This window comes from Platichthys flesus, chromosome 13 (assembly GCF_949316205.1).
Source record: "Platichthys flesus chromosome 13, fPlaFle2.1, whole genome shotgun sequence".
NCBI classification, from domain to species: Eukaryota; Metazoa; Chordata; class Actinopteri; order Pleuronectiformes; family Pleuronectidae; genus Platichthys; species Platichthys flesus.
In genome coordinates this window covers 19,935,033-19,958,241 of record NC_084957.1, presented here as the reverse complement: position 1 = coordinate 19,958,241, position 23,209 = coordinate 19,935,033, and the positions used below count along the sequence as shown (strand labels likewise).

At 42.6% G+C, this 23,209-nt stretch overlaps 1 protein-coding gene across 1 annotated transcript in view; it reads left to right on the top strand.

The window, feature by feature from the left end:
* The window catches only part of sema5ba (sema domain, seven thrombospondin repeats (type 1 and type 1-like), transmembrane domain (TM) and short cytoplasmic domain, (semaphorin) 5Ba), a 156,543-nt gene that overhangs the window by 14,631 nt on the left and 118,703 nt on the right, over positions 1–23,209 (top strand). The window contains exon 2 of the mRNA XM_062402018.1: positions 13,670–13,734. The gene's annotated coding sequence lies outside the window, so the exon portion shown is untranslated. The remainder of the gene's footprint in view (positions 1–13,669; positions 13,735–23,209) is intronic.

Sequence of the window (23,209 nt, the reverse complement as noted above, 5' to 3'; positions counted from 1 at the left end):
AGAGCGTTCGTACTCCAACCTTCAGAAGGTCGGCAGTTTGATCCCCAGTCTTCCCCATCTGCATGCCGAAGTGTCCTTGGGCAAGGTGCTGAACCCTGATTTGCCCCTTGTGTAACAAAAATAGTGCTGCAAATAGATGCGCTATAAAATGTGTGTTTGAAAGGGTGAACGGTAAACTGCAATGTGAAGTGCTTTGAGTGGTCATCAAGACTAGAAAAGCGCTATATAAATACAAACCATTTACCATGTAGTGTTATAAAGACGAAGAGAATATATGCAATCCTACATATAAACTAAAGCGAACCCATCAGAGCCTCATGAGGGCCAGTTGTTGACAGAATGACACAGAACGAATTTGGTTGTCGGCGCATTGGTGAAGTGGTTAGCCTCCGAGTGAGAGGGTTCTGAGTTTGAACCTGGTGACTGGCTGTTTTTTTTTTCTGTGTGTCCTTGGATTCTTTTCTCCCTGCGACCCTCAAAGGTAAGATGTCAAGCCAATGGAAGTACAAATAGATTTTATTGTCGAGAATGAAAAATAAAGCAAATCCAATCTAATGCAAACTGTCGGTGCAGATGATACCCTTGAAATCGTTATCATGACTTTTTCCTGCGGTTTACTTGGATGCGGTTAAAGCCAGTGACTCATTGAGCAGGTGTGCCTCGATAACTTGTAAGCACTGCAGTTTTAGATCAGTGTTGAAAAGCATATTGGCGACTCTGTGATGAGTGGAGCTACTAAGCTCCGCGATGCAGCAGAATGACCTCGCTGCTATGAAATACTCTGAAATGAATGACCTGGCATTCATCCAGCTCAGTGGCCCTGCCTCTGCTGACAACAGCCGTTTGATACTGGAGGACAGGGCGAGTCCGCTCTCCCACTGTTACGTGTGTGTGTGTGTGTGTTTCTGACACTCCCTGTGATCTAATGTGGTAGCTCTGGCCTCCAGGGACACCCACAGACAGCTGGCTGGCACGGGAATCTGATGAAGACTAAAAGACTCGTCCTCCTCCAACGCCACTTCTCTGTTCTGTCTCCTCTCTCTGTCTGTGCCAGAGTCGGATGCAGCACAGGTGGACGGTTTCAAAGCCTGCACTGTAATCCCAAGGCTACGAGGGGAAGACAAAAAAAAATCTAAGACGTGCAAAATTGACTTGACTGAAAAGGTGAAAAGTGTTGGCTCGTGATAAAAGAATGAATTTTCATCACATCAGAGGGATCAGTGAGCGGAGCGATGCAGCAGGGCTCATCTCCTGTGATGGATGCTTTCACTGTCATGCTTTACTGTACCTTGTTCCAATGTTTTACGTTTGTACAGAAAGTTGCTGCTTTTTTTAATGGGCTCTCTTGCTGACTGAGTCAACCTCATCCCAGAGTTACTGTTTTTCCTATAAATGATTCATAACAGTGCATTAATTGTGGTGCAGTTATTGGAGCACATCATCCTGCCTCCGCACTACGCTTGTGGCTTTCCACACCGGCACTCTACTCAATGGCTTCTATTAAAACTCCCTCATCAGCTTCTTACTTATGGCTCGACATCAAGTGAGCATAAGTCAGTTTTATTGATATTGCCTAAAAATCACAGATTTGCTTCAGTGGGCTTTATGACCTGTACAACATGCGGCACCCTCCCCATCGCAGGACTCCTCAGCTTGGAGGAGGAAATTACTCCTGTTTTGGTTCCGACTGATTGTGTCAGGGTGCCAAGAATGGAAAAGAAAATCTGGTCGTAATCTTATCTTCTTGCTCACTGAGCAGATATAGATCTTTAATTGAATCTACATTTTTATATCCTACACAATTTATATTTTATAAACAAGAAATACAGATTGTCTTGTCCATAACGGCGAAATGCCCAAAAATAAAACATTACAACATAATGATCTAACTCTGATTCTGATTAAAGTTGTTGAGCTTTTGGGGTTATTGATTTGTTGATTTATGGAAGTTTTCAGAGGCTCAAACTTGTTTTGCCGAGTTTCCGCCCCTCTGTCGTCAGCCTTGTTATTTCACTGTATTTCTGAGGTGAATGATATATTGAACGAAGGTCCTTAAGGTCCTTAAGGAGGAAACATTGGGTAGCCCTCGTCTCAGCCGGTATAAGCTTTGATCACGGCTGTGTTTGGCTCGTGTAGTGTTGTGCAGAGAAAAAGTCTTTCTTCATCTTCTTCTTCTTATGCATCACTTTCAAACTGCCTCCTGTTGACCGGTGCAGGTTCTGCAGAGGGATGCCTTAACTTTATTTAAGGATGTTGTCAGAGCGGAGATAATTATGTTGTGTCGGCTCAAACATTTCTTCTGACTCCTCGATCATGTACGCTCGCTGACAGACAGACAGTGGAACTTGCCTCCTCTTTACTTCCCCTCAGGCCATGTTCTCTTTGGACCTGAATTAATAGCCTCTTTTACTGAGTAACATATCATTTGAACCTGACTCCCTGTTCTGCAGTCCAATCTTAATTGCTAAGTACTTCCATTTCAAGAAATAAACGGTGCACGTATGACGGATGAGACTTCAGCTGTAAACACTGAATATATTAATCGAGTCTTCTCCATCCCCCTGCTGCCTTTCAGAAAGTCAGGAGCTCTTAGCTGGAGAAGAGTTTGATAAAAAGCGGGGGCGCTGGTCACCTGCCACTTTCTCCTCTTTGTCTTGTGTCGTCACCACCGCCGTGATGAATGGGGGATTTCAATCTTGCACTTTAAAAGATGGATTGGGGAGCTCGATGCAAATTGTCCGCTTCTCGCTGAGTTCTGCCCCTCTTCTGGTCGTGCCTTCAACATTCATCGCTTGTCTTTTATTCTTTTAGACTCCCGAATTTACTCTTCATCATCCTCATCACCGGAGGCTGCTTTTTAAATCCTGAGGGCTCTCATTTCGAGGCTCTCTTGTGGCGCTCGTTTCATTCTTCGCTCGATGTCTTTCTCTCTCTCTGGTTTTCTGCTTTTCTATTTTTTGGCTCGTTCAGCCTCTGCTCCAGGTGGAATTTCCATTGATTAAAACCAGACGTGTCCTGCCCTTCTGTGTCCTCCTAATCAAGCCCAGCTCAGGAAGATGAATCACCTACAGCCTCTCTCTATCAGTCCACTGCCGCTCCATGTGAATCCCTCACTTCTCCGGCTCCTGTCGACTTCAAAATGATCCCCAGAATGATTGTGTTTCGGTTTACTCTGCAATAAGGTGGTCAGCTTTCTCCTCCTGTCTGGTTAAGTGGGTTTGTTGTCAGGGTTCATTGAAGTTAACTGGGAGCAGGTGGTTCTTCCAGGTTGGATGAGTGTGCGTTTTCTTTTCTCCCAAAAATCAAAAAGAATTGAAGGAATTCTGTGGATTAATATTTCAAGTATCAAAAATTCACAGTGTGTATGTTTGAATGGAGGATCTTAAAAGTCATTATCAAAACTGTCTGACAAGGAAATTTAGTTGAGGCTTGATATTCAAAAGTCTGACCATACAAATTAATGAAACTTGAATCAAGAAATTAGCATAATTGCTTTTAAGACAGCTTTATTTATAACAGATTACCAGTAAAAGCTTCCTAGTAGAAAATCTTAGTCTGGCCAATACATGCACTCACTATATGCTACTTTCTAATATACAGTATGATATTGGGATACCGTGCTGTGGAGAAAGTGCAAATTCACCACAGCATAACCACATAGACTTCCATGCTGCTCGATTGTGTCGTGTATTTAAATGCTTTAATAGTGAAATGATGTTAAACATGTTGCAGCAGTGGTTGGAGCAGGTTCTACGGACACCTCAACGCGTTCTGACTATCCTCTCGCTGTGAGTCTGTGCTGCCCTCGCTCTCTGAGTCACTGCTTCTCTAACTGCGCTGAATCCACAGTTGAAATGCTCCGAAAAGAAGTGAGCTACAAATGTGTCAGCGCCACCTTTCAAGCCTACAGGCAGGAAGCGTTTGATGTTTCAAAAGGTAAAAAAAAAGAAAAGAAGTCACACAGAAATGCACTTTTGTTCTGGGGCTGTTTTTCATGGTTTGGCCGAATCTTTTTTCGTTCCTATAAAAGGAATGCTACAAAATATCGTAGATAATGGTGTGCTTCCAACTTATTGGCTGCAGCTTGAGGAGGTTGTTTTCCTGTTTCTCTATTTCTGAGCTCCAGCACACACACATTCAGGCGTCACAGAACCCAGAACCCAAACTGATCCAACACCTTCACGATGAACATGAGCAAGGCATTAACATCCATCCAGTCAGTGCTGGTCGGTAGTCATGCGCTAGTGGCTGAGAAGGAGAAGTCTCTAGAAACTAGAAACGTGTAGGGAATGTCATGTTAACTATCACATAGGGGTGTAATGCTCACATAGACACATGAAGCCGCTTTCCGACATGCACTTGGCAGAGCACCTCCACCTGTACCAGCACTGAATTCCAAATATTCTCTGGAAATAATCGCTTTATACAGGAATACAAATGTCCCATTAAGTTGCTCTTGACAGCCCACAAAGTGTCTCCTGCTAACCCCAGAGACAAAAAAATGCATATGATTTCCCCAGTGTAATTTACACGTTCCTCCCTTGCCTCCTGTGTACTGCACTACCCCTCCCCCAGATTTGAACTGTTGGACAATCTCCTGCTGTGTTCTTCACATGTAAATGGCAAACTCCAGAGAAAGTCCGGACCCAGTATTTGGGACAGTTTCTGGAGTTCATGCTCATATTGTATTTATTTTCAACCATGTTTGTTGGTTTGACTGTCAGCAGAGTTTTCTGAAATAGCTACTCGACAGAAATCTACAAAGCTGGGTGGAAGGATGAGACATGGGAGAAGACAGAATCCTTCCACTTTTGTCATTGATCCAGTAGTTCCTTTATCACTTCCTTCAACATTGCAAGATAGGTTGCTTTTTTGACATTTTCACACCTTTCACAGGGAATAATTCATAGATCTTTGAGGGGATGACTGCAATTTGGTGTCTGGAATTTAAGGGGACATTTGGACCATGGCGTAGATTTGTGCTCTGCTGAGCGTAATGTAGTTTTCGTAGAGTTTTGAAATGCTAAGTTGTCAGCAGTTATAAGGTCAGACCACATCATGTTCATTTGTAAAGTTTATTCTCCTCCTCCCGGTTCCCTATGGGCAGATTGATTCTCACATCATGAGTTGTTTTTGCGCTGCACACTGAAAGCCAAGTTACCTTAATGCACGTTAAACATCAGCGTGATTGGAACCTTCACTCAATTTTCTACTCATAATTTACAAAGTGGAGGGGAAAAAGCCTATTGGCTGTACAGCTTCTGCAGCTGAAGAGGCTCCTGATTGCCTTTATATGTCTCTTTTTGAATTTGCCTTGATGCCACTGCATCCAGTCAAGGAAACAGACTTTAGTTTTTAGTTCTGTTCTTCTGTATAAGACTTCTGCAGGCATGTTCTCCCCAAAGATGTGTTTTTCTCTGGATTTGCGTGGTGCAGCAATATGCCCTTCCCCTCTCGTCCCTCTTGTTTCCTCCTCCTCATCGCCCACTCTCTTTTTTTCTTCCTCAGTCTGGGCGATAGTTACTGCGGCTCCTGCTCAGCTCACTTCTTCCCTTGATGGCGTCTGACCAACAGGGAAAACGCGGTGCTTTATCCTTTCTTTTCCTCTGGAAGCCAGTGCTCAGTAAATAATTCCTCGCCCCAGTCCTTCCTTTCATTATCCTCAAGACACCTCAGAGTCCACTGGAGTAAATATGCATTTGAGCGGCAGGTGCCAGTGGTTTTCTTCGCCTTCCCCTGCCACATACGGGCTTGCCCTCCTAAGAGAGAAGTCACCACTTCATGACTGCATGAAAGAATCATTTCTATCTTGTGTTCCTGAGTGAAGCTGCTCTCCGCCCACAAAGTCGGGGAATTTTGCTGAATCCGGTCACTGTGCATGTTTTAATGATGCGGCTACTGTCTGTGTTTTTCTTTGCTGAGATGTGAACTGGATGAAAAGTGAGAGGGAAACTGAGATCAAGTGTTTCTGGATAATGAGGGACGGAGGGTTGGAGTGTGCGCTGTGTGGGATAATCTAACAATGCTTTGTTCAGGATTAGAAATGTGGAGCTCAAGCCGGACATGGGCACAAACGGCTCCGACTCTTGTACACTCCAAAGATCCATATGTATTGACCTGGTTCACAGATGTGACCTAAAGGCTGTGGTTTGATAGTATTTGATCGAATCTGTTATTGAATCCAACTTCTTTCAAACCCCCCCCACTGTCATAAAGATTAGCAGTGCGGTTCTATAATTAGAGCCCATCCAGTACCAGTTGTTGGGGTCAGATGCAGATATAAGGGAACAAACATGTCTGATTTTGATATATTATTATTATATTTTAGTCAATACGTTGAAAAAACGTTGAATTTGTCACCAAACACTTTCATAATATACCAAGAAGCACTTGACACTTCTCATAATAACATAAGAGATCTGTAACTTGATGTTTTTCTCCGTTGTTTGTATAGCTGTGTACCGCCCACCCCTTAAAATAAAGTTGATAAAGTTGAAAGCATCCACGCAGACAGTCACAACTCAAAGTTTCAGCGACAGTTGAGCAATGCAGTTCCCAAGAAGTTCTTTCACTCATTACTCTGTTTACCTGTCACTCCGTCTTGGTTGGCAGGAGAATGTCACAGTTCCGTAGTGAAATCTTTCTCACAAACAAATTCAGAAAACTTAACCTTCTTGGCAGGAACAGTAGGCAATACAAAACTATATATAACTTGGATTAACAGAAGAAACCTTTTTATATAAAATCTAAATATAGGTAAACATTTTAATTGCTTATTCTGTCAAAAGTCAAAAACACTTTTTATCGGACCAACTGTTTCTATTCTAATATTGAGTCAAATTCCATGTTTCTTTGAAGTATAGAGCTAAATAATCATTTAAACTCATCGATTCAACTGAGATCACTAGTCACATTGTGTGAAAGTGAGAGAAACATCAGGACATTAGGTAACGCACACCTTCAAATAACAGATGTTTACAACATAATATACTGTACATCGGTTTTCAGACATTACCTCATCCAAATACTTGAGATGCTGATTCAGAACGTCTCACTAGTGAAAGTGACGGTGCCAAGTTAAAATAAAAATAAGAGTTCTGGGGAGAGATTTCAGAGTTTGGGGGATTTTGCCAGCAAGGAACTGGATCCAGAATGAAATTGGAAGTTTGCAACACAAACCTACATTTAGCTTTTAACTATTCAAACGAAAAGATAATATCTTATTTTCCTGTAAAACTAAAACATTTATTCTCACAGAACTTGCATATTTAATGTCTTGAAGTGACATTTTGCCACTAAAAAAAGAGTGAAGATGAAGAAGATTTAATAAGAGATTGGCTCACACTCAGGACTTTGAAATTAATCCAAAATGGAAGTGGCTATCTGTTCCAGCTCCAGTGATCCGGTGTGTCTGTTGTGGTGTCGGCATTGTTCATGTTTGAAAAAGAAGAGAAAAGAAAAGGAAGGATTAATTTTCCAGCAGCCAGTGTGAGGATTAGACTCTTTTCAAACATTATGGAGGCTCCTGTCTCACTGATGTTCACTTCTAGTTTGTTATTCACTCTCCTTAGGTTCACGACCGAGCCTGACTGCCCCATTATGTAAATGTGCGTTAAAGGATATGTGGTTTGAATTTAAAGCACATTGTAGATGTAAATGCAATCTGTCATTTAAAGCCCCCTCAAGAGTTGCATCATGTCGGCTCTTTTAGCTAATTGGGGCTAAAGCAGAAAGAGGCAGAATAAGTTCAAACAGTTATTACAATAGACTGTAAAAGGGATAAATGATTTTAGTGCAAAAATGTGCATCATATGTTTGTGTCAAATGCTTAGAAGGAGTCATGTCTCATTCTGCTGGCTTGGCGAGACCGGCACAGCCATTCGTAAGTGTAAAGCCGGTCTGAAGCCGCCTGCAGACAACTCGATCCCCCGGCTGTACACTTCACTCTGCACTAGCACAGCAAACTGTAATTGGAAAAAAACAAATTCACTGACATGAATGTGAGCCACCATTCCACAGGCGACCACTCAAGGACGCAGAAAACACACCTCATGTAGGTGCGCGGCTGAATCACTCGATAATGTAAAATGTTCCCACGGCACAAAACACCTGGTTGTGTAACCCTCTTAACTCCTGCAGCAAACTAATCCACAGCACAAGGACTACTGTGAAGCAGGGACAAGTGATGGAGGGCCTGAGCAGCGGCGCTAAAATAGATGTCAATTGAAACAATACATACCTGAGTGGGAGAAATATCTCTCCTTACACGTCAGAACAGGGCTCTTTCCTAGCAAAGGTTTTCTTAGAAATTCCACTTTACCTGTTTGCATTCATAATCTACAGCTTCATTAAATTAGACATATTCTGCATATATTTGGGTTCATCATTTTAAATAGTGTTAGGCGTTGTAAAGGTTTAAATTCTCTAAAAAACACAATTTCCCTCATTATTGCTGCAGATCCTCTTTTCAGCCTCTGTCTTACACTCTTGGTTTTAGCTCCTGTCTTGAGCCTACCCACCCAGTCTGCTCTGTTTGGCAAACTGGAACCACTCTGTTGTGATTGGGCAACCATCTCCAGCATCTTCTTTAAGCAACCATTACATCTATCATGTCTGATGCAGATGCTGCTCAGCCTGTCCCTGACTTAACTTCCTCAGTCCTGAGATCGATTAAGAAGCTTATATCAACAAAATTCAGATTATGGTACTGGTAACGATGTTGCCTTCATTTGCACCTTTACAGAAATATAATGAATATTTAGTATTTCACTGTGGTTAATGGAGCGTGGCCTGCACGAGGTGATGCTTCATTCCTGTAAATCGATGCATTTAAATAGCGTTGTTAGCTCCCCACCATTTCTCTCAGCTACTTGGTCATCTGTGCAGTTGGTGGTGTTCAAGCGAATGCTCGCCGCAGGCTTCTTTAATGGATGTGCCACTTAATTACCACAGAGATCCACTGGAGCTTAGTGAGCTCAGGTGTATGGGAACACATACGCATGGCCCGAGCACTTTTCGTGAAGCTGAGTGCGGGAAGTAGCTTTCTGTAACACTTACAGTATATACATGGAGGTGTGGACACCATCAGCAGCCGGCCCACATTCACATTAGCGACTCTCTGCTGTCGAATCTCAGTCCTTGTTTACATCTCAGCAGTGACCTTTTCGTCATTGGTCACCACTCTCGTAATAACAAAATGTGACCTCTCCACCAACCCGGAGAGATTGTCTCCGAGAACGGGGAGTGCAGGGTCAGAGTTCACGCCGTTTACACACAGTTGTCAAGAGCTATGATGGAAAGCCAAGGACACTTGAGCCTGGGCTGGAAACCGGACCACTATCAGCACTGTAGAGACGCTGGGGCCGGAGCAGCGTAACAAGGGTAATGGATGACTTTGCCCGTCAACGTGATACCATGGTTTCAAGTTGTGCAAGTTAAACCGCCTCGTCTGTAGGACTCAACCTTTGTGAAGCTGTATGTGTGCTTGTGTGTGTGTGTGTGTGTGTGTGACCACACTACAACAGCCATCGGCCTCTGGAATGCATTCAGGCTCAGTCTCCGTCTCTACCAGTTTGCCGTGTTCTTGGCCTCAGGTTTTGCTGGTTTTCTTGAACAGGAAAAGTGACCTGCAGTAATTGAGCCGCGGCGAGTGAAAACCAAATTGGCCAAATCTCATCGATCTCTGAATGTGAGGGGTCAGGGAGGCTGAGCACAGAGACGCCAAGGGTGCTCCCTGCGTGGTGGAGCTCAGGCATCTTGCCAAATTGAAAAAAATTATAATTACTCATTTGAAATTCCGAGTGTATTTGATTTAATCCGGAATTTTAAACCTCAAATGTGAAGAACAGTGACTTTATTACTGAACGTCAGTACATCTGCTTATTCATGCAACTCATCAGTCCTCATGTGTCAGCGGTGCACGGCACAAAGTCCTGCAGGAACAGGTCAGCAGCTTGAGATAATGTGAGAATCAGATTTTTCTGCTGAGGCTGAAGATGTTGGGGTCAGAGTTTGGCTTCACCATCGTGAACCTCAGGGTCCAAACTGCCCTGTGTCATCAATCCAGGCTACTGGTTGTGTTACATTCTCACAGTGGCACAAAGCAAAAACTAATTTAGTTTTTAATTAAAAAAAAAATTCTGAAATTTGGTTAAGAATTTTTAACACTTGACAAAACAAAAATGTGAAGGTGAGAGTTACCAATTTTGTTCGTTAAATCAATCAATCAATCAAATTTTATTTGTATAGCCCATATTCACAAATCACTATTTGTCTCATAGGGCTTTAACATGGTGTGACATCCTCTGTCCTTAACCCTCAGCAAGAGTAAGGAAAAACTACTAAAAACCCTTTTAACAGGGTAAAAATACATAGAAACCTCAGAGAGAGCCACATGTGAGGGATCCCTCTCCCAGGACGGACAGACGTGCAATAGATGTCAGGTGTAGGAAAACATCAAGATAAAGGTTTTTCACTCTCAAAGCAACATTGATGAGGGTAAACATTTTGAAGGACGACTGAAGGTCAGATACAGTTTTTATGTTTGATTAACAGATTAACATCTTCTTTTTAAGTAATAAACAGACTGTTTTGAGAGATTATCTGGAGTGCCACTGTCTTGTGCCATTGTTAACATCATGTAGTGCATCTTGCCCTCACACAAAAAGTTTGTTAAGCACCATCATGCTGCTCCTGTCTGTTAACAAGAAAGCTGCAGGCAATAATTTGCTTGTAATTGGCTTATTTGCTTCACTGCTCTGACGAACAAACTACTGTTTGAACTGTGGCCCTTTGTGTGTTTGTGAGAGATATAAACGCAGCGAGCTGTCGATTGTTAGAAGCTCCTGCTGTTTTCTAACTCGCCCCATCACCTGCTTCCCGCTACGTCTGCATTAAACTGTCTGATTCAGTTACCAGTAACTGCAGCTTAATTAGGTGAATTTGATTTCACTGCTTGATCCGATGGCGACCATTGATTACGACCCCTTGCAGACACAAATCTGGAAAATGCGCCGCATGTGGCGAGCTGCAAAAGTTTTTGACGGAGCGATAAGAAAGTTTCACATCAGAGCACAAAGACCTTTTGAGAACTGCTTAATCTGCCTGATATCAGGACTGCTGCTGGTTATGGAGCATCTCAAGTTCAACACACACGCGCACACACACACACACACACACAGTTATCAGAAGATGTGAGTGGCTGCTATATATATGTTGCAGCTTTCTGTCTTTGGTAAGAAATGTCTATGAGCTACACTAGTCACTTAACTCTAAGAATGACCATGTCACTTAAGCGATTGGTTGCCCGCTCTATTCCAAAATATCTCAATAATTACTGAGTGGGCTGCTATGGAAATTAGTGTGGGCCTTCATGGTTCCCATTTGATGAATTCTAATGACTTTCACCTTCCTCTAGTCTCAGTCTCACGTAGCTGCCAGTGTATCTGCAGAATAATGAATAAAAAGGTTGAAGCACTGGGTGAATGGTTTGAAAAGGCTGTCCTTAGTCTCTTATTTAATCCTTGGTGTGTTATGAGCATGACATGCAGTAAACCAATAAGAGTCAAACATGTTATTCCCTTTAAAAAAGCAGATTGTTATTTTAAAGCGGAATTTCCAGGTAAAAAGCAACAACTCGTCTCTGCAGAGGAAAACAATCTGCTCGTACGTTGCCTAAAATGCAAAGAACACACAACATGTGTGACCCAAGCAGAATGTACATGTGTTGTGCTTCCACCTATCAGGGTACTATTAGCAATGCACCAGCAGTGTGACGGACCACACCTCATTTTAACACAAACACGCCAATCGGCACGTGGATGTATGAAGGTGCCTTTGCTATATAAAGGACGTGGGCGCTTTCCATCCTTCCTCTTGTTGTTTTGAGATTGTGTTGATGTTAATAATTTGTCTGAATTGCTGTTCTGTTTTCACTTTATCATTCAGTTTGACATCATGTTGTAGTTGTTTTTCCATTTTCTTGGAGCGGGTGTTACTGTGCAGTCAATTTGCAGAAGAATAAATATAGTGACAGTTAAGTCAATCTCATCCACACTTGTCGCTATTTGTCTGGTCCTGACACACCTCGGACTGGCTGGATCTCTTTTTCATATTGGGAAACAGCAATCAGTGAGCACAGCGTTACATTTATTTGATTTGTGCAGAAACAGTTTTCTTGTGTGCCGCTATTACGAAATCGGAAACCTGGCAATGGTTCTATAATGTTATCTTATCCAACACTGCCGAGTTGTTTTCTGATCAAACCTCAACTCTGCAGAGTGTTTTGCATCAGGATGAAGGTCACTTTCCTGTCAGTCGTCTCAACAAAGTTTTACTAGGCAGATTTAACTCGTTCCTGCTTTCTTTGGTGCGGGGGCATCACTGTGGGAGCGTGTGCGTGTGCATGTGCGTGCGTGCGTGTGTGTGTGAGTTAAGACTAAAGGCTCCACACTAGGTAGTTTATGAGAATTCTTCCCCCTCACTTGTTGCAGTGAACAAAGCCTGATCTTGCGAGGACATTGGAGATTATGGGAAGGTTTTCTTTTTGTTTGAGTGGACCCTTCCCGCTGCTCGGCCCTAAATTCTCAACTTAGCTCCACAGAAAATCCCCTTAAGTGCATTTACCTACCTGCCTCCGTGTCCGTCCAGAGTCTGGAGAATCTGCTCAGAGGAATTTTTTCTAGATGTTTAAATAGTTGTAAATCACCTTTATAAGCGATTCATGGACATTTATGAAACAAACATACCCCAAATCATCTGGTTCCAGCTCCTGAAGTGTGAGAATTGGCCCCATATCCTTGTTTTCGTTTGTTATAAATTGATTTCAAATACGTTTTGGACTCTTGACATTGTGGGAAATAAGTTTGTTGTAAAACTAATCAGCATTAATCAATAGCAAAGTGAATTGCAGCCATCAGAAGTTTCAGCTGAGTGTATTTTTGTTAAGATCTGCATTCATGCTAATGGGCAGCAGCGATTTAAATACACGATTGATTATCCTGCTCATCACAGAGGAAGTCATCGGTCTCACCGGAGCGATCGGGCGACAACAATCAATCCTTCTTTCATCTGTCATTGCCGTATTGTGTGAAAGTGAAGGAAGCGGTGGCCACATCGTGGCGGTTGACGCCACGTGAGGGACATGGCGAGTCTGAGGAGCTCCTGCTGGTTGCCGTAGAAACCGGCTGGGGCCATTTGTACCAATTTGCTTTATGGCATCAAGATCAAAAAGCCTGGAACCCAAAGTGGTCGCTGCATATTAGCATCTGTGTTTGATTCAAAGCAATAAATTAGGAGTTCGCTCACCTCATTACATCTGTACTGGTAATTTACAGTGGAGTGTGGTGGGCCTCTGTTTTCCTGTGCAGCACCAGTCCAGCTAGGGGTCAACGACTTTTGGAGTTTATTGTGTTTTGAGCTGTGCAGAACTTTGTGGTTTTGTTATCGTCCACTTACTACATCTCGTAGAGCCCCTCTGTTCCTGCATTCCCTAACCCCCCCCCCCCCCCCCGCCCCAAACTCCATGAAGTCTCGGATTAAATGCCATTCCTGCTCCGCCCTCTCCAGCCCATTGAAAAAGTTGGCGGTTTGTTTATGAGAACTCCGGCAGAAGGCGGCGAGCAGCTACCGAAACACTCACCCATCCCCCTTCCTCTTTCTCTTCCTCCAGGATCAGTTTGAAAAGGACAGACGGCCCGTTCCGCCCCGTCCCCACACCCCAGTGATGCTTAGCTGGTGAGTACTTTCACTTTCTTTCACTTCCTTGTCACCTCCAGACATTTCTTCTGAGTTTATGCATCTTTTACCTGAACTTCGGCTTTTTTATACAATTCTATGTCATTTCAGTTTTTCCCCCGTATTTTCCCTCAATTTTGCTGGCAAATGCAAATCTCTGCTCCTCTGGATATCTCCATGAAAGTATTGGCTATTATTCTTTATCTCACTTTATTCAGTTCTATAAGTGTCCATACCCCAGCCACCCAGTCCCCCCACATCTCTGCAGCCTCAGTAGTAAAAAGCAAGGCAGTCTTTTTTATTTTTTTGGTTGAAAGCCCTTTATTCTGAGTGAAGTGATTTGAAAAGCAGCAGTTAGAGGACGGCAATGGAGGCGGAGGAGAGGAGGATAAGCAGGGAGAGAGGTGGGGTGAGTGGTGGAGGGACGGGCTGTTAATGGATGAGTTTTACATTATATAGGTTAACCTTATATAATGAAATGGATTGATTTTATTAGTTAGAGGACCTTGCGGATACTGGTAATAGTTTTTTGAAGTTAGTTTCCTTTTGATGACATCACAAGCCCAAGTCACGACACAATAACAATGCAAGATGGTTTACAAAGGCAACAAAAGAATAATTGAATATGAACCGAGCGTCCTTGAGGGACTGACTCGACTATCAAACATGAAAGTTTCAATCATGAAAAATATGGTTCTTGGGTTTAATTGTTAAATGAAACATCTTAATTCTGTATCTTCCTTCAGGCGTGAGTAGAGATTATGTGAATAAACACAGACGTGAGGATAGGGAGCGAACATATTGCCCGAAGCTGTTAAAGAAAACACACAAATCCCCCAAACTCCCACAACAAGATCATTAAATGTTATAATCCCTCATTTATCTGCTGCAGAGCACCAGGTACAATCTGTCGAAAGAGCACGAAGATCAACTTTATCGCAGGTGTAAAAGAAATCTCTTCAGGATTTATCACCTGGTTATGGCTCTGAATAAACCCGGCATCTTGTACGTCGTGGGTTTGAAACGCTCCTCAAACGGAGACTGAACATTTAACTCATCACATAAACCTTCGCTCTCAAAAAACAAAACACCTCGTGGAAGAGAGAGAGAGCAATTTATCATGAATGGCACAGACCACTTTTCTCCAATCTCACCTACTTCTCACCCTCTGTATTAAATATCCCTGAAGGCCGGCCCTGGCATTTGCTCATGTTCTGTTGTTGCTCAGCACTTGTCTGCTTCCACTTACTGTGCTCGATTCAATTTGTGGCCTAAATGTCTTTCCCTAATATGTGTCATTGGAGCAGAGCGGCGGCGGTGGAGCTCCGTCTCCGGCTGCTTTGAGGAAGCACCCCTGTGTTTGTCTTGGTTCTCTGCTCTGGGACGAGATCGGCGGCTCCAGTCGTGGTTGGCATGTTGTCACCTCCAGCCCTGCTGCTCTTTGCTGCTGTTTAGTTTGGGATGACAATAAGCCGGAAGAAAACAAGTTCCTTTCAGGTCAGAAAGAGAGAAGGGGTGGACTGAGAGGGAGAAGGAGACCTTGCAAAGAAGAGAGGGGGGACAGGGGACTCATCCCTGGATGGGGATTCTCTTTAAAGGTTTCTGTTGTGGCCCCTAGGGCCGAATTAAGGGAGCGTCATTATCCTTGGCAAATTACCACGCTGCCTTTGTGGTCCAGCCATGGTACATTAGGGTGCTTTAAAACGTGGCAGAGCCGTTGCCCATTCAGCTCACAAAGAGAGGGGCTGCTGGCAGATCCTTGGCCTGTTTCACAGAGGAGTCATTCACACCACATCGGGGGATGGTGACGGTGATGGAGAGGGTCCCCTGAGATGAGTAAAAATCACAGCGGCCGAGGCTGATGTGACATAACCTTAAAACACCCGCCAGATGACGATCTCATCGCTTGGCTTTGATCAACGCTGGAAATCCTGGATCCGATGAGGAGCTCTGTCAGACGTCTTCACATTGATCCATAAACCCACACCAGGATCTGAATGTTCTCTGTATTTGCAAATAAGCTAAAAAGGAACAAATAGTCATCAATCAACATTTTACACTTCAAATTCAGAAATTTCCAGTTTCACCATCAGGGTGTTAGCAGGTGTCAGGTGTCGGTGGATGCGAGGAATTGGTAGATGAAGAATTGTGACATGTCAGGTGATTTGCAATCAGGGAGCTTGTAACACCCCATTGCAGATTTTCATTGTTTTCACAGAAAGGTTAAATGTTGGAGCTAAATGAGGAAGCAAATCAAACAGCTAATAGTATAAAGGAAGAGCAGCAGGGAAGAGGAAGTGAAAAAGCAAACGTGAAAGGAAATTGCTCTTTTAGATACCTGATTGAAATCGTTAAATTTGTGAATCCAATCATTTATTTCACTTTTTAAACAGGATCTTCAAATACATCTTTTTAATGCTATTTTCTTAATGAGTTCTTTAAAGTGTTTTTAAACAAAGCACTTTTTTTTGTAATTTGTAATGCAAATGATTTACTAAATAATTCATATTTTACTTTTAAACATCCTCTTTATTCTACTATTAAAGAAGAAGGATACCCTTAAAGGCTAGTGGATGAATGGATTGGATGAATTACTATATAATTTAATCTACATATTTATTGATATACATATTTATTGTATTATTATTGAATTAAATATTGTTTTGTGTCACTTCTTGTCCTCGAAAACTTACAGACAAAAACAAATACCAGCTAATTCTTTTCCACTAACTAAACTATGAGTTTTTGATGTCAGACCATGCTGTTAACAGACAAATTGGCATCTGGGGTCAACGGACAATATTTTGAGGCTCCTAGGGTTTCTCTACACAAAGTGCTATGTTTTGTAGGTGTTTTAGGTCTTAATCTCTATTAATATCTATCTTTATATTAATACAGATGAATAAAAATATTACCAAAGTGGAACTGGAAACAGAAACCAGAAGTCCTCAAACTCCAAAAATCTTTTCCCTCGCCTGCAGATTCAGTGCATTCTGAATCTGCTCAATCGAGATTAGATGACGCCAGTCAAACAATTATCGGGTCGTTCTGAGCCACTTCAAGAACAACGGTTTATGTGGAGTAAATGAGCAGGTGCACATTCCAAGGTCAAAGAGATCTGGAGACACGTTTTTATCTGGTCAGTGCTTCGATGTTTCTGAGGTTATTTGAGGCGACCTGATGAACCCTGCTCTGATCTGAGAGGGAAACACTTTCAGATATAAACGTCTTTCTGTTGTACACTGCCTGCTTTGATGGGAGTTTGTTCTTCTGTTTCAAACACCAGCCGGTAGCTTAGACTCGATATCAAGCGACCAGACCGGATCCCCCGGGCCTGAAATGGTCGAGTCAAGTTTTCACCAAAGGCACATAAATTCCAGAGTGTACCACGAGTCAAACTCTTCAAAGAAAACCTAATAAGGAGGCTGCTGTGAAATGTTCTGTTCGCGGCTTTATTTATCATCTAATCAAATGGAAGCTTTACAACGGTGATTGATGTCTCCATTTTATTTTCTCTCCACGATAGGTGGGAGATTTCATTACGTTCCAACATTGTTTCCCAGTTTTATGAACTCAATCCCTCCGCTCGAGTAGCTGAAGGAAGGGAGACGGCTTTTGTCCAGTGGCTGTGGTGGAAACCCTGGGCCCGTAAATCCTGCGCTGATCTTCGGATCATTAAGCCTTGAGCCCTGAGTCCTTTGGTTCTTTATCGCCAGGCCTGGATCCCAGGCCGTAATGGAGGCTAACTGGCTAATGATTAGCTGTCTTCTCCAGCTACTCCAGAGCTGACTGCTGCTTGTCTGAATGGAGGAGGCAATGAAAACATATAAATCTGGCCTAAAATGTTTTCCCTTTATCTCTCTGACTTACTGTCTTCTAAAAGAGTTTTCACCCAGCCTAGTGTGGAATATAAACGGTTTATGAGTGTTTAAAGTGATTTTAAGTATTCCAAACACTCTATTGAGAACACAAAACTAAAGCTGCTTTTCGACATGCACTGATGTCTGAGTATTTACCTGAAATTACCCGAAGAGGAAGTTTGTGAGAACCCAATCCTCTGAATCCGTTCCTTTGGACACCCCCTGAAATCCCATATGTGAAAATTTGCAGCGAGCGAGTGGGTGTGTGACATCTCTACCATGCAACATACTGGAAGGTAACAAATATCTCAGGATGAAAAAGAGGTTTCATACACGTAGAAGAGGCAGACAAAAAAGGTCAACTTGGAAAGACAAGATCCGAGAGCTTTTGGTGATAGGGGCCAAAACTGGTCAAAGAAGATTTGGCTCCATTTTGTGGAGATGTGATGTTGTGCATCTTTAATCAAGTCTAGACCTGTGTTTTAGTTAAGGGGCTAAATCCTTCGGAAGATGCATTCGTAGAACAATTCCATCCAAGAGAGGCGACTAAACTGTCCCAAATGCAGCCGACAGACAGTGTCCTCCCAGCACTGAGCAACGGAGGCTCCACTGGGTGAATTGTTCCTGGCCCAACACATCCCATGATTCATTGTGTCTGTTATTTTGGTGAGGAATAAACCGTGAAGTCTTTAGGTTCAGAACAAATGAAGAGGAAAGTGTTGGGCTCGTACAGATGCTTCAACTTTGTATTTAAACTTTCTGATGATCCCATTTTTTCGCTCTTAGTCCAAACTACCCTCTTCGGAAATATCCACAAGGAAACAGTCCACATGTGTCCTGTAGCTGCTGTAGCCTCAACTCATGGTTATATACGGGGCCTGTAAGCCCCTCAGACACACCTATAAATCCAGCTTTAATGTGTTAACATCTCTCAAATCCGTTTTGAAACCCTCAATTTATTTCGGGCTGCGGCAGCTTCACCTGAGTCGTACCACAAAGCCGAGCTCCACTGTCTCCTCTGTGGGTAACTTCGCTCTGTGGGAACCCAACTTTGACTGTTCACAGGCGATCAGCTGTGGGTTTGTGGGCTCCTGGCCGTGAACCTGCTGTTTGCTGCTTAATCATTCAGTAAGGATTAGTGCTACTGTGTGTTTTCTAATTATAGACCTGGACTGTGCTCTCTCCTGCTCCTGTGGGGTCGCATCTAACCCACAAGGCCCTCGGCCAGCGGATTACTCATAGCCACGATCAAGTTTTTATTTTGGCGTCGTTAACTTGCCATCGTTTTATTGTCTTTCTTTATTTGTTCTTATTTTATCGCTCAGTTCCGTCTCTCCTCTCGGTTTGTGATTCATTTTTTTTTTTTTACCCCTCTTGTTGAGCGCATAATAAAGACTTTTCATCTGAATAAAATAACACTCAATGAGAGAGCTGTCAAAATAAATCACTTCCTGTATCTAGGTGAAAACAAGGAAAAGCATGAAAGAAAAGGACACCACCTCTTTCCTTTCTCTCTCTCTACACAATCAATCGGTTCTCTTTCACGCCTTTTCACATTTTTTCAGTCTTGGAGAACAATAGCTTTGATTAACTCCTCTGGGAGAGCTCATTATCTGTTTCCATTACAAAGACACTTTGATTTGAAAAGCTAAAATAGAAAATACATGAAAGACCTTGATGCCCGAAGATGGTAATAATAAAATAATATCTGCCAGTTTCATCCCATACTTTGGGTTTAACAACAGGTTGGTGTTCTCTGCATTGATTATGTCATTGATGTGTTTTGATAATCAGACCTGGGTTAGGGTTAGGGTTAGGGTCGCAGGTGAGGTCAGCTGCAACAGTGAAGTTTCAAACATACAGAATATTTAGAGTTAAATTTTCATGCAGCTCCCGTTGCAGTCGTCCAGCTGGGTTTCCTTTGTTTAGTCAAAGTAATTTCTTCAAAGTGTAAGAGAGGAAAAGGTTCCATCCATTTTTAATCCAAGCACCTTATCAGTCAGGAGAGCAGGACAGATCGGTGCGTCTCTTTTCCCATCACTTATTTGTTGAGTCTGTGACGTGGGACCATATTGCAAAGATGAATGTCCTCAGAAAAACCCAAAGAATTATTTATTTCGATCAGTAAATGTGCCATGATCCACACATCTAATTAATTCCACTGACATTTGGGACATACATTTCATTGAAACCCTAGCAGACGTAGACAGGTGGCAAATTGTGGACGCATGGACATTGTAGTTTTGATGGCCGAGCTGATTTTCATTTTTATCTGTCTGTCTCCAGTACAGACACATCCTGGTTATCTGAAGTTTCATTTATCTTCAAAGACAGTTGTTTTATTTATACCTGTAAACATGTGATCTCTGTGATCTCTGTTATCCAGATACATTATCTGGATAATCAAATTTGATCCACAGATTTAATTTATACCTGCTGTGGACTCGATATCAATGGCCACATTAAAGAGTTGTGTTCTGCTGCTTTGTCAACAGACACAGTGGATTAAAATAATGTCAAGTGAAGCCATGACATGGACGGATATTACTCAGGATAAATTTGGTTTGAATGAGAAAGCAGAGTCAGGTGACGTGTCATTTTCCTCAGCTAAGATTAGATTCCCCGATCAAATTGCATGAACGGTCACTCAGGTATCACGTAGCATAGCATGGATGTAGCGTTACAGCCAGAGGAATCCCACAGACATATACATTAAGGCTCCAATCAATCACCAAGGGTTTATTCAACATAAACAACCAGTGGGAGTGAACAGAGACGATAATTCAGTCCTGGAATTCAACACTTCACAACGTTCACACAAAACAGCAGACTGCTAATTTAGTAGGTTAAGAGCTAGTAATTTAGTAATTTGTTGTAAGTATTTATAACTTGGTTAGCTGGGGGGAGAGTTATCCAGGTTCAAAAGTACAAAACATTTAGGAGTAAGTGTGTGGGTGTGTGGCTCCAGCCCTGCTCTGTATGCACTCTCCCACTAAGGTACATTCGCTTCAGCATCAAATTGGGATTACATGTAATCCTCGTTCTTGTACAGAATGACCTCTTTTTGGTAGAATTAGGTTTCTTTACAGAATTAATTACTCTGAGGTTTGGGACTGAGGAGGTGTGTGTGCGTGTGTGTTTTCAGACTGTGGGTCCTTTGTGTCTCAGCCAAAATTAGGGAGCGAGAGAGGAGGTGTTATTAGTTATGTTCTCAGTGCATATTAAACTGTAGAAAGGAAATTAGACACAAGAACACAAAACTTAATGGAGAAGTGGTGAAACATCAAACTAAACAAACTGTGTCAATCAGGAAACGATGATTCTTTTTAATTAGATGTTTGGAAGTCTCCCATTTTGAACAGGTAGATTCAGATTTTTGATCCATACTAACACAGGCTTTGATGAAGCTATCCACGCTGGAGCCTCTAACTTTCTGCTCAGCCTGATCAAACTGCTCATTTACAGGACTAATGAGAAAATGAACAACAAAATGAAGCAATCGTTTGATTGTTGTATTTCATCAGGAAACGGAGCTGCGATCCTTGTTCCTGCTGCAGGTGATTATATCACAATCACAACACAACACCGCCCCTCCTTCGAGGGCTCGGCGAGGGTGACGGCTCTCGTTCGGAATTATAAATGTAGCGCTTGCGTGACTGGGGCGGTAAACAATGTCACCAGTGATCAGACCCGTTTCATTTTCATCACCAAATTTCCTGGCATAACGCCTGGGTCACGCATCGAGACGACTGTAACGAGAAACGGTGTTGTGAGACCACATAGCAATTAAAACAGGATGCAGGATGTTTTTTTTCCCTTCTAATTACATCACAATGGATTTAATTACAGCCGCAAGTTGTGTAAAGCAACTGTGGCGTCAGGTTTGATCATCTGTCTTATTAGAGACCGGATGTTCCCTTCGCTTCCTGAACATTAAGCTGCGTTCAGAAAAGACTCCTGAGTCTGACTCACCGTCTCCATTTGGAAGGATTCATTGTGAATTCAGCCATTTTTTTAAATCATGATGATCTGTGTGATGGCTCATTCAGAGGCGCTCCACCTCCTCCAGGAAAGTTTAGTTTCTTCAAACAGACGTGCACTAGAGGAAGCGTTTTCTGCAAAGTTTAAACCTCTGACAGTTCAAACGCGTTGTGCTCTTCCAAAAGCTTAAAGGGTTCCTGCAATCTCAAATCCCTCTCCTCGACACTTCGTCTTCCTCCTGTCAGTCTTTGTGAGAACAGCGGGGTGTGACAGCAGCCAGCCCAACTGAACGCTGTGAAGTTTGGGAACTGGAAATGGCCTTTGTGGTTTCTTCTAAACATCTGACCACTTTACCTCTTCATGTGTTTGTGGGTGTATGTGTGTGTGTGTGTGTGTGAGAGACAGACATTGTTTAGATGTAACTACATGTGTCTGCCCGGATTTGGAGATAGACTGCATTTGTCTGCAAATCGATTTTCCTCTGACAACAGGCGCCCAGGTTGTGCTTTCTCTCTCTGTATGCAAATAGCCAAAAACATCACTTGCACAGTGTTTCTGCAGAAGTGGCAGAATTCACCTCCGAGGACGAAGCGCGGCATAAGCACATTGTCACCAACCGACAAATGTGGCCTTGTTTTCCTCAGAGTGCACAATGTCTTGTGTCCTGAAAATTCAAATAAACACACAAAAACCTACATAAATGAACAGATGTAGGTATTTCCATACAGGCCTGGCAGGATGTCAATCGTATGACCCAGTTACCAGATGTCAAACTATTGGAAGTGTCAACCAAACGTTGTGGGAGTTTTGGACTGATGTGTTATAGAAGGTTCTTTCCATTTTCCTGAAAAACAAGGAATATGGTTCTCTCCAGTGCAGTTCAGAGACTTGTTTTTTAAGGAGGATTAAAACTGTCACGAGGACATTTACATTTTTCATTTTCTTTAAGCTGCCATGTGTGGGTGGACTGGTGTCATGCACTGAAGTGAATCACATTATAATCACTCTGTTGAGGCCATTCAGAACGAAATGATGACTCACATTTGCCTCCCTTAGTCAAGAACAAAATATATATACCTTAAGCACTCGGAGCAGCAGGATGTCGATTATGATGGCACTTTGCTCCAGGTGTGATTTAGCTGTAATGTGCTCATGCTGCTGCAGTTCCTATACTCACAAGACTCAGGTAGCCACTGAATCAATTAGCATCAGATTCCATCTCAGCGTGTCCCGGTCGCACTTTTACAAAATACACTTCTTCTGTGTCACATTTAATGGAATCCCTGAAACTATAAATTATCGTGGTTTATTAGTGTGGTATGAATTATTCTCGTATCATTTATTAGTCTTATAGTAATTGGTTCTGTCTCTTGTCAGATGTTTTCACTTATCTTGTTTCTTTGTACTGCTATGTCTTGTGCCACGACAATAAAGGCTTCCTATTCAATACTATTTCATTCAGCGGCGCCCACTGAACTCCAGCTCATGGTGACAAAATAAAAGCATCCACGGCACAGGACCAAAACCACAAAAACAAACCGAAAAGGCTGGAAATTCCCATGTGTTGGAATAATTTGTTTACCACAGAACTCATAGTTGCATCTTTATACTTTAAAAGATAGAATTTAGCAGTA